This window comes from Ambystoma mexicanum, chromosome 6q (genome assembly GCF_040938575.1).
Source record: "Ambystoma mexicanum isolate Mex_15411 chromosome 6q, UKY_AmexF1_1, whole genome shotgun sequence".
Taxonomy (NCBI): domain Eukaryota; kingdom Metazoa; phylum Chordata; class Amphibia; order Caudata; family Ambystomatidae; genus Ambystoma; species Ambystoma mexicanum.
The window spans coordinates 737737103-737753079 of record NC_090937.1 but is presented as its reverse complement, the minus strand read 5'-3'; positions in this window follow the sequence as shown (position 1 = coordinate 737753079).

Here is a 15977-nt window from a genome sequence, read left to right as displayed (position 1 = left end):
GCGTGTTTCCTCGTGATCCCGTAGGTCGCGAGGACCACGGTTATGGTGTTGTAGGGTACCGGGAGCTGACTTATAATTACTGCCCTCAATAGGTTAGTGGTTGCCAAGGCGCGTTCAATCTGTACATGTGGCCTAATGAAATGTGTTGTGTACCAGTGGCTGAGCAACTGCGCCTGGGCTGCCCAGAAATAGCATTCAATGTCGGGGAGAGCTAGACCTCCGCTGGAAACTGGAAGTGTGAGTGTTGAGTATGCGACCCTGGCTGGTTTGCCTGCCCATATTAACTCGAGGACTAGGCTTTTGACTTTCTTTATAAAGGATTTGGGTATGAAAATGGGGATGTTAGTGAAGAGGTATAGTAGTTTCGGCAGAATCACCATTTTGACAAGTGAAGCTCTACCCCACAGTGTAAGTGGGAGAGCTTGCCAGTGGTAAGCTTTCTCTTGTAGGGTTTTTAAAACCCTCTCGTAGTTGTCTCGGAATATCTCGAGGTAGCTCAGTGACATTAGTATACCCAGATATCGTACCTGAGAGGTCTCCCATGTGAAGTGGTAGTTATCAGTAAATGCTCGGGTCTCTGGAGTGAGTGGGAAGATAATGGATTTAGCCTGATTGATTTTTACACCGGATACTGCTCCAAACTTGATCACCTCCCTCATCACTGGGTTTAGGTTTTCGTTGGGGTTACGGATGAATAATGCTATATCGTCTGCATAAAGGGATGTGATCAGCCTGTGAGGGCTAGAACTGAGCCCTCTGTGGAGTTGTCGGCTTCGGATGTTCGATGCCAGGGGCTCCATTATCAATGCGAAAATCAGTGCCGACAGTGGACACCCCTGTCTGGTACCTCGTTGGAACTGAAATGCAGAGGATCTTGCAGAGCCCACTAGTATGTTTTCTTGGGGTTTTTTATATAACAGGGAGACTAATTTGATGAATCATGCACCCAGCCCCTTCTGGGTGAGCACTGCGAATAGGAAGGGCCATTCCACCGAATCAAAGGCCTTTTCGACATCTAGCAGTACCGCAACGGCCTGATGAGAGGGGTCAAGGGCTCCAATAATTCCAAATAGCCTTCTGATGCTAAATGTTGTATTGCGGGTTCTGTGGATGGTTGCATGCTTGGACTGGGGGCAAGGGGGATTAGGGTTGGCTTTAAGGACATGAGTCTGTTTTGTTAGGACATGTTGTTTGTTGGGACATGTGTTGGGCCTGCTGGCAGGTGCCCGTCACTGCTGGGTGGGTGTGGGTGCCGGGGGACATGAGTCGGGGACTGCTGGCAGGTGCCCGTCACTGCTGGGTGGGTGGGGGTGCAGAGGGACATGAGTCAGGGCCTGCTGGCAGGTGCCGTCACTGCTGGGTGGGTGGGGATGCAGCGGGACATGAGTCGGGGCCTGCTGGCAGGTGGCCATCAATGGTGGGTGGGACATGTGTTGGGGCTCACATGTGCATGGTGCCATATGGGCTCCCTGCGGGGCATCCCCAGGGTGAATGGCCAGCCTGCGGGGCATGCCCAGGGTGGATGGGCTGCCTGTGGGGCATGCCCGGGGTGGATGGGCTGCCTGCAGGGCATGGCCAGGGGTGTAGGGTAGTCCCCTGTGGTGTGGGCTGTCTGCAGGGCCTGGGAAGGGGGCACACCCGGGAGGACCCACACTGCCAAATCATGTGTAATACTCCAAGCGCACCCCTCAGAATACACGTACCCCTCTTGCGCTAGCGAAAATGCGTGTAAAACTCCACGCGCACCCATCAGAATACACGTAACCCGCTCGCGCCAGCGAAATCGCATCAAAAACACCCTGTGCACCCTTCAGAATACACGTACCCCTCTCGCGCTAGCAAAAATGCATGTAAAACTCCCCACACACCCCTCAGAATACATGTACCCTGCTCGCGCTAGCGAAAAAGCGTGTGAAACTTCCCGAGCACCCCGAAATACACGTACCACACTCGCCCAAGGCCTATCGCATGTGAAACTCCCCGTTTACCACCCAAATGCACGTACCCCAATCTCGCATGGAGTATCGCATGTGAAACTTCCTGTGCACCCCCGAAATACACGTACCCCGCTCGCACAGGCCCTATCACGTGTGAAACTCCCTGTGTACCCCCCAAATATACGTACCCCGCTCATACAGTGCCTATCGTGTGTGAAACTTCCCACTCACCCCAGAAATTCACGCAGGCTCCTATCCACCCTCCCCATCCCCCACAGCCAGCCCATCCACCCTGGCCATGCCCCACAGGCAGCCCACACCACAGGGGGGACTTTTTCCATGCAATTTACCTGGCACGAGCGGGGTATGTGTATTCTGAGGGGTGCGCTGGGAGTTTTACACGCGTTTTTGCTAGCCCGAGATGTGTACGTGTATTCTGAGGGGTTCGTGGGCAGTTTTCCATGCGATGGACCTGGCGTGAGTGAGGTACGTGTATTATGGGGTGTGCGAGGGGAGTTTTACACGCAATGCCCTGGCGCGTGCAGGGTACGTGTATTCCGAGGGGTGCGCAGGGAGTTTTACACGCGTTTTTGCTAGAGCGAGAAGGGTGGACGTCAGTTTTACACGCGTTTATCGCTAGCTTGAGAGGGGTACGTGTATTCTGAGGGGTGCACAGGGAGTTTTACATGCGTTTTTGCTAGCCCGAGATGTGTACGTGTATTCTGAGGGGTGCGTGGGCAGTTTTCCATGCGATGGACCTGGCGCGAGTGAGGTACGTGTATTATGGGGTGTGCAAGGGGAGTTTTACACGCAATGGGCCTGGTGCGTGCAGGGTACGTGTATTCCGAGGGGTGCGCAGGGAGTTTTACACGCGTTTTCGCTGGCGCGAGAAGGGTATGTGTATTCTGGGGCGTGCGCTGGGAGTTTTACATGCGTTTTCGTGTTTGGGGGGCTGCATGCTGGTCCACTGGCCTTTGTGCCAGGTACTGGATTTGTGCGATTTCTTTGGCACACGGGGCGGGGTTGGGGGCGTAACTGGGGCTGCTGCAGGGTCGCTGCACCACTCTGCACCACGGCTGCTTATGGATGTTTTAATCCATGAATACGCTGTGCACCTAAATGGGTTTTGGCGCACACGGCTGGCGCCAATTTCTATGAATTACCCCCTTAATGTGTCTGTGATGCTGCTCCGCCCAAAATGTCAGATAGCCGCGGCTATGACATGTCCACAAATGCATGACGTGTCATTTGCCAATATTTAGACATGGCTGCACAGGGTGCCACTCATTGCCACTCATTGCTGCAGTCAAGGGCGGAGTGCACGGATGGGTGATGGGACAACCATAGATAAACAAGCCAGCCGTTTCTGTTGCTAGGCACGTTCATGAATAGACCAATCGCATCACTTTACGTATAACTCCGGCTATAAAAATCTATATTTTTTAAATGTGGGTAGGGTGTATGAATGAGGAAAGAGACAGTAGCGATACAATAGTAGTAAAAAGGTGTCAGTACGCTACGTGACTGCTCATAGGGTGATGTAAGGTTGGTAATGAAAAAGAAGTCAGAGTATAGATAGTGGTTAGGATAGAGAGGATGGGGTAAGTTGGGTGGATGTAGAGAAGGTGAGTTACATTAGTATCCTTCTATCTGCAAAAGAAAAACACAATTAGCTAAAGAACACACTAAAAAAAATCAAAGAAGGATAAAAAAAACACACACACTAATAAATCAATACAGTAAATACATAGGAGTAAACTGGGTGAGGATAAATTTAATGTGTACAGGATGCAGTAGGATGCGGGAGAATACACAGGCTGCAAATACAGTACCTAAAACTATAACTAGGTATCTAAAGCTAGAATAGGCTGGCTGAGGTTCAGAAAGAGGGAAAGAATGGGTTGCATGTAAAGAGTGACAGTATAGTGCAGAGCGGTACAATACATGGGTAATGGGCTAGTTTTGTAACCACAAATAATAATCAGCAACCCATGTCAAAGTTCTTCATTTAAGTTATTGCTTTTACTCCTTCTCAGTATACAGTTGTTCACTTATACTACAAGTACTTTTAGCTGATTATGCCTTATTCTCCCATCCTTATTAATCCACTTTTTACTGAACCTCTCTCCCTTGTCTTGTGATTTGTTGTCTTTGTCAATTCTTTGTATTAATGTATTATTTCTTTTTTAAACATTTTCAATTGTGTGTCATTGTCCTTTTTCTTTTCTTTTCTCAATTTTCTTTTTTATCATTTTGCTGTCTTCCCAGATTGATATCATTATATCTGGCAGAAGTGACAGCAGTGGTGATGACATCATATGGGTGGCAACACCATCGCTACCATGAAAGAAGCTCTGTGGCATGAAAAAATCTTTGGACAGCTGGAGATTTTTTCTGGTAATGGAGCACCATTCCCTGAAGGAGGTAGAGGAGGTGCAGGTGCACCTTTTGCAAAAAGCTTCTGCAACGAGGACCATCAACTGTTGCTTCACAGAGCTTGGGCACCTCTGTATTACTAAATCATCTGGTACGCATCCATCGGGATTATGTGGATGACGAATATAGAAAAGCCCATGAATACCACAACATGAAAATGCATGGGGCTAATTCACTTCATCCACCACACAAGGCACAACTTCACAACAACCACCTGCTCTTATTTTACTGGCACCCAATCTTACAGAGTTAAACATTCTTTGCCAAATATGCCACAATTGGGTTGTCCCAGGAGGTGCCACACTAGCCCATTGGGAAATTAGTCTCTCCCAACATCAGGTGCCCTGTCATCACTATTTCTTTTTAAAGTTGCAATTTCCCTACACCTTTTTGTACAAAAAACCCAGCAACAATTATAAAACAAAAACACCCAAAAATATATGTTTCCTTTTTGTTCAATCCCATTGTTATATGTTTCATCCTTCATGTTCCTCCCTTCCCAGTTATACCCTGCTCCTTCCTGTCCCCACAACAGTCCTTTTAAGGGCCACTCTCCAAGTTACAGAAATAGACAAAATAAAGCACAAACTGCACTAAAAGAGCACAACATCTTATGGGATCTATTTTATGTGGTTTGTGTTATTGAAATGTTTTCTTGAAAAGTTTTAATTGTAGCCAAACATATTTTTCTTTATAATCACGGCTAGAGTTCATTGACTTTTCATAGCCGTGGTTTCAAGATGTTAGTTAAAAGAGTATGTTTCATAGGTTTTTATACATATATACATATTTATGTAAAAGATAGTTCTTAAAAAAGACTCTTTTGGGTACAAAGAGTCACAAAGAGCAGAGTCTTGGAATGCGCTACCACTAGCCCTTAGAACGGACCAGTCCTATCCTAGCTTCCAGACGGAACACCCTAAATTGTCTAAGCTCTAAGGACATGTGATCCCCACTGGGTACTCTAGTATACCCCTATGCACCCGCCTAGGTATGTAACCCGCTGTATACTTTCACTGACCTTACTTCTACATTTGACATTATGATCTTCTGTGGTACCTGCCTTATATTCCTATGTACTTGCCTTTGTATGTATCTCATTGTACTTATTTTGTATCTTTTTTCTACTCTATCCATGTACTGCATTTATACTAATGTTCTAACTAAGCTTTAAGTATCCTTATACCTGTTGCGCCTAGCTACCTAAGGGTTCGGTGCACATTACCAAATAAACAAAACAGTGTACTTTTTCAGTGCATGAAGGCTTAATAGCCGCGGCTAAGGACCTTTGGACACGCAGCTATGACCTCCAGTTGTTGCTGCAGCTGACCATGCCTCCAATGGTCAATATCCTGTTGGGCGTTATGGTAGCTGCGATAATGCATCGGTGCTTAAAATAATATATATTAACATACCTATATAAATGCAAAGTGATTGAGAATAAAGAGGTGGGAGTATGGTTAATCTCTGAGGTAGAGAGACTGTAGGTTTACTACATATAAAAAAAGGAAGATTCAGTAATATCCTGTAAAAAATAAAACATAACTAGTTAGAGAACACACACACTTTAAAAAAAGCAATTAGTCAAGTCATTTTGACCCTCATATCTCGTATGTAGTGCATCACATGCACTATATAAGATACAACATTTGTGTATACAGCACTGTTGTTCTCCACACTCAGAGTAATCATTGGGTCATTGGGAAAAAATCCAAGGTGGATTAAAATGCATGCACTAAAGCAGTAAGCACTAATAACAATGTTATAAGAACCATCCAGTTGTTGGGAAAACATAAACATGGTAGATTAAGAAAAACAATAGATGTTATACGTTAGTGTCAATGTGCCACTGACTTCCACTTCTGCCACCACTGTCACTTCTTTCCAACCCATCTTGTCTGCACCCGATCTGCTGGACTGCAAGGAAATGTAACTTAAACATGAGAAAATAACCATCCAGTTATTGAGTAAAAAACGTGGTGGAGTGAAAAAAACCAATGAAATGTATCCAAAAATAAAAATGTACATGAATGCACTTCCCACAAATTGCAGACCAGTGGACAAGTCAAGTTCATAACCTGTTGAAAACGTGGTTTAGGGATCTCCTGCCTTACCTCAACGCAAAAAGCAATATGCAAAGAAAACAGTTGCTGATTGTTGGCTGTATTTTCAGGTCAAGCAGCAACAGAGTAAGAAAGACATCGAGGAAGTGCAGTGTTTTGTTTGTGGGAAGGTGTTGCGGAAGTACATCTAATAAAGCATCTCAAAGTTTGGGAACCTCAACCTTGTTCAGGTCCATTGGGATGATGTGGAGGAACCATAAAAAAAGGCTCCTGTTCAACACAAAGTGACAGCACATAGTCCACAATAAACTGACCACTGTACACGTACAAGAAAGTAAACCTTTGCCCTCAGAAACATGCATACGAAAAATGATATACTATTGATTTAAAAAAAAATGTAAGCAGCACATTAGTGAAAGTTAAAACACACATCAAACAAAAACTGCCCTTAATATGACTAGGTGGAAAATAGTACCAACGTATGCCATCTCACAATAGTAGTAAATATAATTTACACCCATTTTTCTAAGCAGCATTTAAGTAAAAGGAAGAAAATGCATTAAGAATGGACTGCCACTTGACTGCCCATTGTGCGACTGTCCACAGACCTCAGGCAGCATCCACAGTGGCCAAAATCTCAGGGGTTGTCTTACATTGTTGTAGCATGCATCAAAGAAACTGAACGTGTATAAATAGCAACACATAAGTGTACTATAAGGAAAAATAAAGTAGGTCTACAAACTCTATACTACTAGAAGCAGCAGTGCAATTACATAGGATGTGCAACATAATGGAATGCACCAAGCAGGAAAGTAACCTGTGCATCCAAAAGAATTACCTCATTGCTGCTTTGCATACACACTGTGAAGCATCTGGCAAAAGGAGAAGTACACCTTATTAACAGCAGAACCATACTAGAAAGTGGTAAGTACACTGAACTTCTTCATGTAGCTGTGCAGTTTGTTCTGTGTACATAACTTGTAAAAAGCATTGTTTTTACACAGAAATGGCAAGCACCCTGGAGTGGCTGGGAGAGAATTTCTCTCTTGGTGAAATGAGCGATGATAGTAAATCTAATGGTACACAGAGCAATTTGGAAAGTAGGACAATTAATGCACATTGCTTCACATGTGAGTGCAACATGTTTTTTTTAACAGTACATACTACAAATGAAGTGAATGGCCCGGAAGCACCACCACCTCCACAAATGGATGCACACATACAAACCCAAACCGACAGTGTGGAAAATTAGCTAGTGAGCCTGGAGGCAAAAATGGACCAATTGAACAACAATTTTGTCAACTTAAAACTATTTGTATAATGGCATATAATGGGAAATATAAAGTATCACTGCCCCACTTGCACGAGTACCACATCCTCCTATGCCAGCCAATCATCCCCACAAATTCCCTGCAGTCAGAGACGCAATGACAAGGTCTCCATTGCTTCATACCCTGAAAACCAGCCTGTGCAAAACCCCAATTCCCCTGCGTATGTTTCCCATTCCGCTACCGCTTCCCTTTCCCAATTGAATGTTTTTGATTTGTCTTAATAAATGTGTATGTGTTCACAGTTGCTGTGTGTGTGTGCTTTTTTAATCCATGTTAGGAGTCCGTGGAGCGTGCAACTGTCTGGCCTGTCCGTAATCAAAATGTTGGTGTCCTACAGACACTGCACCTGTCCAGGCTGTCCGCAATCAAAAGGGAGGTGTCCTACGGACAGTGCTTCTGTCTGGACATGTCTGCAAAATGATGACGCACCTTTATTTGGTTCGGGGGCCCAGTACGTGTCCTACGGACAACTGATCGCATGTGTATCTGATCCCCTGTGCCCTGCGAGCACCGTGCCTGCCAGCAAAAGTCTGTAAAGTTGTGTCACACTTTTAATTATTTCGGGGATCCCACCCCTTTCCTTCTGACACCTGGATGCATGCGCATCTATTACCCTGTGCCTTCTGGACAACGCCCCTGTCTGCAGGTGCCCGCAGAAACATTACTTAGTTTGATTAGTTCGGGGTTCCCGCCCCTGTCCAACGAACATCTGGGTGCATGCTTATCTGATCCCCTGTTCCCTGAGAATACTGCGCCGGTCTGTAAAGTCCATACAGTTGTGGCACACTTTGTAATTAGTTTGGGGATTCCGCCCCTGTCCTACGGACACCTTGGCGCATGTGCAAATCGCATCCCGCACAAAACGGAGAGCAGTCTCATCATGTGACTGCACCCACGCTGAGTGGCGGTCCTTATTCACGAACACTGTCTGGGTCCCCGGATACCAAAAAAGAGCTTCTTGAGCAATCCACGGTGTGTTGAGCTAAACCTTCACCCTTGCAGAGGTCCTAGACCATGCCCTGCCCCATCTAGAGACTTTTTGGAACTTTTTGAGCCCATCCTGGGGTTTGAAGTGTTCAGGGAACACGCAACTGTTCGCTGAGAGCTCCCCAGCACCACTATACAAGGTCACACCCCAGTGCTGCTCCTCATTCTGTTTTTGGTTACCCATGACAAAGCACTGAGCCAGATTGCTGCTTGCAGGTTTCCTGGGTTGCTGCATTGCGCATTTTCTTGAAGAAAGGCATCTATTGCTGCTTCTGGTGCTGCTGGCTCCTCAGCACCACTCCCCCCTCACCACCACCATCACCATCTTTTGGAGGGCCTGGGGAGGGGAACAGGCATGGTGATGCAGAGAGGGAGCAAGAAGAGGAAGAGGATGAGGTAATCCCCACTACCAGCTGCCAACGTGAGTCTTGGGTGTGGGGTCTGTTTATCACCATTGTGGGGGTAGCCAAGGTGTGTGCGTCCTCAATCGCGGCAAACTTGGGCTGTACAGCTATGGCACCACCTCAATGCGGCGATACCTGAGGTTGAGCCCCTTCGAACAAGGTAGTAGGTTGAGTTCCTCTGCAGCATCCTCGGCATCTGCTCCTGTCACCACAAGGGACACTCCTATGGGACAGGTCACTGTATTGTGTATGTACTGCGACGCAGTACTCTGCACGGGTGAGCAATTCCGGAGTGCTTTCAAGGCTGCGGTCCAGGAGCATGAGGGAAAGTGCCCCGGACCTCTAGGAGGCCCACCCAACATCTTCCTCTCTTCACCTACCCCTTCGTCCCTGTGGTTAGTGTCCCTTCCCTACCCTACAAAAACCAAAAAAAGAAAGGGCTCTTCTCAGAGGCACCTTTCACAGTTTAAAAATAGAAGTGCCTAAGAAATGGTGCAGGCCCCTGCGCAGTCCACGAATTCCACGGACATCGCAGTAGTCCGTAGACTTTTAAAATATGTAGGGCGTGGCACCTTCAAAAACATTGTATTCTTTTCCTGGGAGAAAGTGGTGGCTCTGAAAAGAGCCTTTTGTTTTTTTGTTGTTTTTTTAAAGGTTTGACGTGGCTAACACCTACTGCACAAATGCTTGCTATACTTGCAAAAAGGGCTGCAAAGAATTTTGGATATTTCGCAAAAAAAGGTGATTGCCAGCATCAGTAAAATGGACGCCATCTCTGCGACAAATGTTGGTGCTACGAAATGTAATGTTTTAATTGTGGAAGGAGGAAATGCCAACATCTCACAAAAATAGGCAAAAGTCTTGTTGACATTGCGCCTGGCTTTCTCCATTTGCGGACCAAATGAAAAAAAGCTCTGCCACATCTGTCTCTGGGCAATCCGCTAAAGAATTTCTCAGGAGTTTAGAAACATGTCCATGACTTTCCCAAGTGCCTCCTTCATTGCAAACTGAAGAGAGAATCCAATAACGTGGCCTAAACTGTTCCCTCCACAATGAACAATAATAATGGCTGGATGATGCTGCGTCACCAAAGTGGCACAAAGGGGAACCAAATCCAGCAACTTCATGCCACACACTCCATACCAGTGCACATCCACATGAGGGAATCCAAGATGTGCAGCCACTCCACAGTGCTCTGCGTACACCTGCAACCAATGTATCCAAGAGTCCCTCAAATTCCAGACACTATGACTCCTAAAACACACAGCCATAGCCATAGCCATCTGCAATCCTCTCAGCAAACAGAGCCCCTGCCACACTCTCTCTTTGCACACCACATCCAGCAAACCTTATAGCTCAATCCCCTGGCCTCCACAATCCCATTTCCATGTCTGCCATACTCAAAAGTACCGGATGTGGCACGTGTGATCCGCAAACTACTGCAGTGTTTGCTGAGAAAATTAACCCAGAGTAGGAGATTTCCTCTGTAGTGGTGGCTCTGAAAAGAGCCTTTTATTAATGTGCTAGTAAACAAACACGTTGTTTATCTTCTTTTCCTCCTTACTGCCTTAAATCAGCCTCTGCACAGCATTCCCTAAATTACAAAAACAAAATAAGCATTTCCAAGGATGGACAATGAAATGACATCCGCAGAGAAATAGTTCAGTCTCAGGGAATCAATATTCTCATTAGGGAAAACAAACATCTGAGCATGTTGCAAACATACAGCCATGCCTCTATTAACGAGGCATCATCCAGCATTTTGCTGGGGACAAAGGACATTGGCATTTTTCCATTGTACTTGAGGTGGTATTTTGGAAACAAACACCTTTGCAGTAGGAAAAACCAGCATCAGTTCCTCCACCAACAACTTCAGTACAGAAACCAAACTTGGAGCACTGATGTAGCCCAAATGCTGTCTCCAAAGTGCATCACCAGAACATCAGGAGTACCAAAAGTAGCCATCTCTCTGCAAAGTGCAAGCAGTCCCTGCAAATTACAGCCAGCCACACTGTACCACAAGTCCTGCATTTATTTATTTAAATGTGAATATAGCAATGTTGCCAGTGTAAACATGCATTTCTTTGCTTTCCTTCCAATGGTGCATTTTGCAAATTGTGCAATGTATGTATTTGCCATGCTTTGCTAACATACATGCTGTTTCTGATTTCTGTGTGCATTCTGGCCATTTTACATAGTATCTACCACTTGAATTTGCTGTGCAAATGTTCCCAATATGATTTTATTTTTTTTGTTTTACAACAACAACAGAGAGAGTGCTGATAAAATTGAAATATGTGGTTTGCAGCTGTTATGCAAGTGAGAATTAAAAGAAAGCTTTGAAAGCACACAACGTTATAAGTAACTGCTACTTGGTGTCAGGAGATGGGACAAATGAGAGTGCAGTTATTTAGTAGGTTATGCAGGTTAAGTGGCAGGCAGCCTGTTCATATGCATTGTAACACAGTTGCAAATGTACTGTACAAAATATATGCATACCTGTAGTTTGGGTTGATGATGCATACCTGTGGTTTGGGTTGATGGATGCAGAGGTGGATGAATCTGGAAGCAGAAATCTTAGAGAGTTTTGCAGTACTTTTTGATGGCGGTGCTTTTGAATTACAGGAGATTTGTACTCTGAGTGTTCAACAGTATATCTAAAGTGTTGAACTATGATGACAGAGTTAGATGTAGAGTGCTTGCCTGTGATTGTTGGATGGTTGTGTGACTGCTTAACAGTAGCTAATGAGGGAGTGCTGCAAAGAGTGAAGTCGAAAGGGAAGAAGGGCTGCCCCCGTGTCACAGGTCTGTGGACACCATGGTAGTTTGCGGACAGGGAAGGCCACATCCAGGGCTTCTCAGCATGCCTGGCATGGAAATGGGACTGTGGGGATTAGCCAATCAGGTGTTCAGGTTGTGCTTTACAGGAAAGGAGGGTAATACTTTTTTCATTGCTGTGTTGGTTCTTTAGTGAAGATAGCAGGTGTTGGAGAGAGGCAGAGACTTAGTGTATGGATAGTGGGAGATTCCTTTGTGTATGATTTGGAGAGGTATGCCAATGCAAGAGGCATTTCTGGTGATCTTGGGGTTGAAAACAGGTTCCAATTTTTTAAACATGTCTGCTACGCAACTACTTGAAAAGGTGCAAGACAAAGATGACTTTTTGCAGTCAAGTATCATCTTTGGAGAAAATAATATCAATCTAGAGGGGCACCACACATCCACATGCTTTTGTGTATAAAAGATGCTCCGAAGTTTGGTCAGGATAGTGATGACACTGTATTGCAGCTCATTTAAAAATATGTCACTTGCAAAATCCGTTCTGAAAGTGCACATAGTGAGCGACATGCACACATTTTGCGATTTCAAAGACAGAAATTGGCAGCAACTAGTAGACTTAAGCAAAGTTAGATAAGCCCAAGAATATCTTAAAGAGAAAAATGAATACTACAAAGAAATAAACATTGAAGACAACCTGAGAGAAACCATTGAAATAACTCAGGATTCCTCATCAACTGGCAAATTTGAATTTGTAGATCCTATTACAGCATCCAATATTTTAGACCAGTATAGAATTCAGCCACTTCACTCTAAAGACAGCATAGACGATGCACTAGAAACATATCAAATGAGACAAGTCAAAGGATCTCCAATCAGCATATGGGAAAAAAGTGTAGACGCATGAGCCTTTCCTCTCCTCTTTCCTACCGGAAAAGGGGGAAGATATGATGAAAGATGCACACAAATATCAACATCAGAATACCGTTTTTTACGAATGTATTCTGAAGTCCCCAGATTCAGACAAAATGTTCAATACATATTCCACCTCCTGTTTAAAAGTGAACTAGCAAATCTATGTTACGGAGTTGCACACACATTGAAAACAGATTCCAATTTTTTAAACATGTCTGCTACGCAACTACTTGAAAAGGTGCAAGACAAAGATGACGTTTTACAGTCAAGTATCACAAATCTCTTGGCAAACATTGGCAAAATGTGTGCTACGAAAGAATACTGGTTCAGACAGCACGCAGATGTACGGTGTATGCTACGCAACCCTGGCCCACCTACATGGTTTGTCACTTTAAGTTGTGCAGAGTATGCATGGGAAGACTTGCACGACTTCCTGTGCATAGCAAACGCAAACAAAGCAGGGGAAGACATGAAAACACCAGGAGAAGTCTGCTCTCTTGACCCTGTAAAAGTGTCAAGATATTTTCATCACTGTTTCATTGCCATGCTGCACTTCATCTGTAATAAAACAATTCCTCTGCTCAGAGAAGTACAACATTTCTTTTGGAGAAAATAACATCAATCTAGAGGAGCACCACATATTGTGGATAAATGATGCTCCGAAGTTTGGTCAGAACAGTGATGACACTGTATTGCAGCTCATTTACAAATATGTCACTTGCAAAATCCCTTCTGAAAGTGCACATAGTGAGCGACATGCACACATTTTGCGATTTCAAAGACATAAATGTGGAAAGTACTGTTGATGACAATATAAAAACAAAGGCAAATACTACACCAAATGCCGCTTTGGTTTCCCTAGACCAGTTTCAGCAAAAGTTCTAATAAACAGCTTCATGTCTTCTGTTAGACACAGTGTGAAAGGCAAATCACCTAAGAACACATACTGCATTAAAAGAAGTGAAACCTCAAAGTAGATCAATGATTAAAATGCAATCATTGCCCTTTTGTGGAATGCAAACATAGATGTGCAGTACATTGCAAACAATTACACTGCTTTCGCACAATATGTCACAACCTACTTAACCAAAGCTGAGAAAACAGAGCTGCAAGACCTCAGGGATGACATATCATCTGACAAAACAATGTCACAAAAAATGTACAGCTTTGGCATAAAAATGCTCTCCCACAGAGTACATGGTTGCTACGAAGCTGCAGACCGTTTAACAGGCACAGACTTATATGGCAAATCTGAAAACATAGTCTGGCTAAGCCTTGGTCAGGCTACATCCAGAAAAAGAGTGCTCAAATCATGCCAACACATAGAAACAATAGCTAAAAATGATCCCAATAGCCAGGACATTTTGAAAAACAATGTATTGGACACATACTACCCAAACAGGAGTACTGCTTTGGAAACCATGTGTCTGTACCACATAGCCCAAAACTTGTCGTACAAGAATAATATTAAACCAGATGAAAAAAACAGTAAATACATAGTCAAAAGTTGTGAAGGCAGCCTCGTTAAACTTACCAAACCCAGCCTGATTAATCATATGAAGCTATCATTTAAAACTCCTCAACATAGAGAACTGTACTACATGTCCCTACTCAAACTTTTTAAACCATGGAGAATAGAAAAAGATTTATTGGACACTCATGACTCCTATGAAGATGCTTTCAATGCAAGTGAAAGCAGTATAACAGATATGAATTTCAAACAGTACGAAAACATGTTGGACAATGAACGCCAACAAGAGGAAGAGGTTCAAGCACAACTAAATGAAGGCCGTTGTGAGGGCAATCAACCTTCTCTTACAGGAAGCCAAGAACCACTTGGAGGACCACTCATAGTAAATGAAGCAGAATGAACCATGTAGAAAACACCAGTATGAGGAATCTGAAGAAAACTTTGCTCTACTGGAATCACAACTCAATGATGAGCAATGTAGCATTTTCCTAGAAATAACTAAAGAAATTGAACATGGTGTACAGCATGAAACTAAAATGTGTAGCTGTTAAAATTATAAACCTGTACTCCTGTATATAAGTGGCAAAGACGGTTCAGGAAAAACATTCTTAATACAAATCATCAACAAGTTCCTCAAAAAATTAACTAACAACAAACTTGCAGCTGTTGTAACAGCCCCCACAGGTTTAGCTGCCTACAACATAGGTGGTGTCACTTTACAGCGATTGCTACTCCTGAAAGTACTACAAACTGTCAGCAGAAGCTTCTATGGAGCTACGCAGAATTCTGAAACAAACGAAAATGCTCCTAATAGATGAGGTGAGCATGGTCTGCAACCTAATGTTGGCATTGATTCACCTGAGATTGGAAGAGGTCCTTAAAACGAACTACGAAGACCTCTTTGGAGGAAAACACGTTATTGTTTTTGGAGATCTTCTGCAATTAATACCAGTGAAAGGTGAACCTATTTTTAAAACTTTAGGACACAAACTGTGCCGTAACACACTTGGCAGCATAGGAAATGTAAATCTATGCGAACATTTCCAATACAGAGAACTAACTGAAAACATGTGTCAGTCTGCAGACCGCATCTAAGCAAACATTTTGAAAAGCATTTGCATCAGTGTCCTTTCTAAGGCTGCACAGTCTATCATATATAGTAGTCTCATACATGAGCTGTAAGGACATAACACATCTGCTACTGGAACAATTAGCACACAAAAATGTGAAATGTATGTCTTTAATGCCAACCCTAGCACGCTGTGCATAATTCAATGAAACAATGTCAAAAAAATAAATGCAACCAATAGTGCCTATGTGTCAACAAACCACCGCACGACTAAACATTGTGTTTGAACTGTAGAGTAATGCTAAAACGTAACCTTGACGTGGAGCAAGGTTTAGTTAATGGAGCACTTGGTACAGTTGTTGGCTTCCAGACATATCATATCAACGAGTCAATAAAATTCAGTTTGTCAACATTCACTTTGACAAACTTTCAGACGTTAAAAGGATAGCATGCTCATTAGCCTGATTCCTTCTTTTTAAAGACATGTATGCATGCAGAGAACAGTTTTCTCTGTCTCTTGGAAATGCAGTCACTATTTATAAATTGCAAAGTCTAACCCTAGGTCAAGCATTGGTTGACCTTGGCA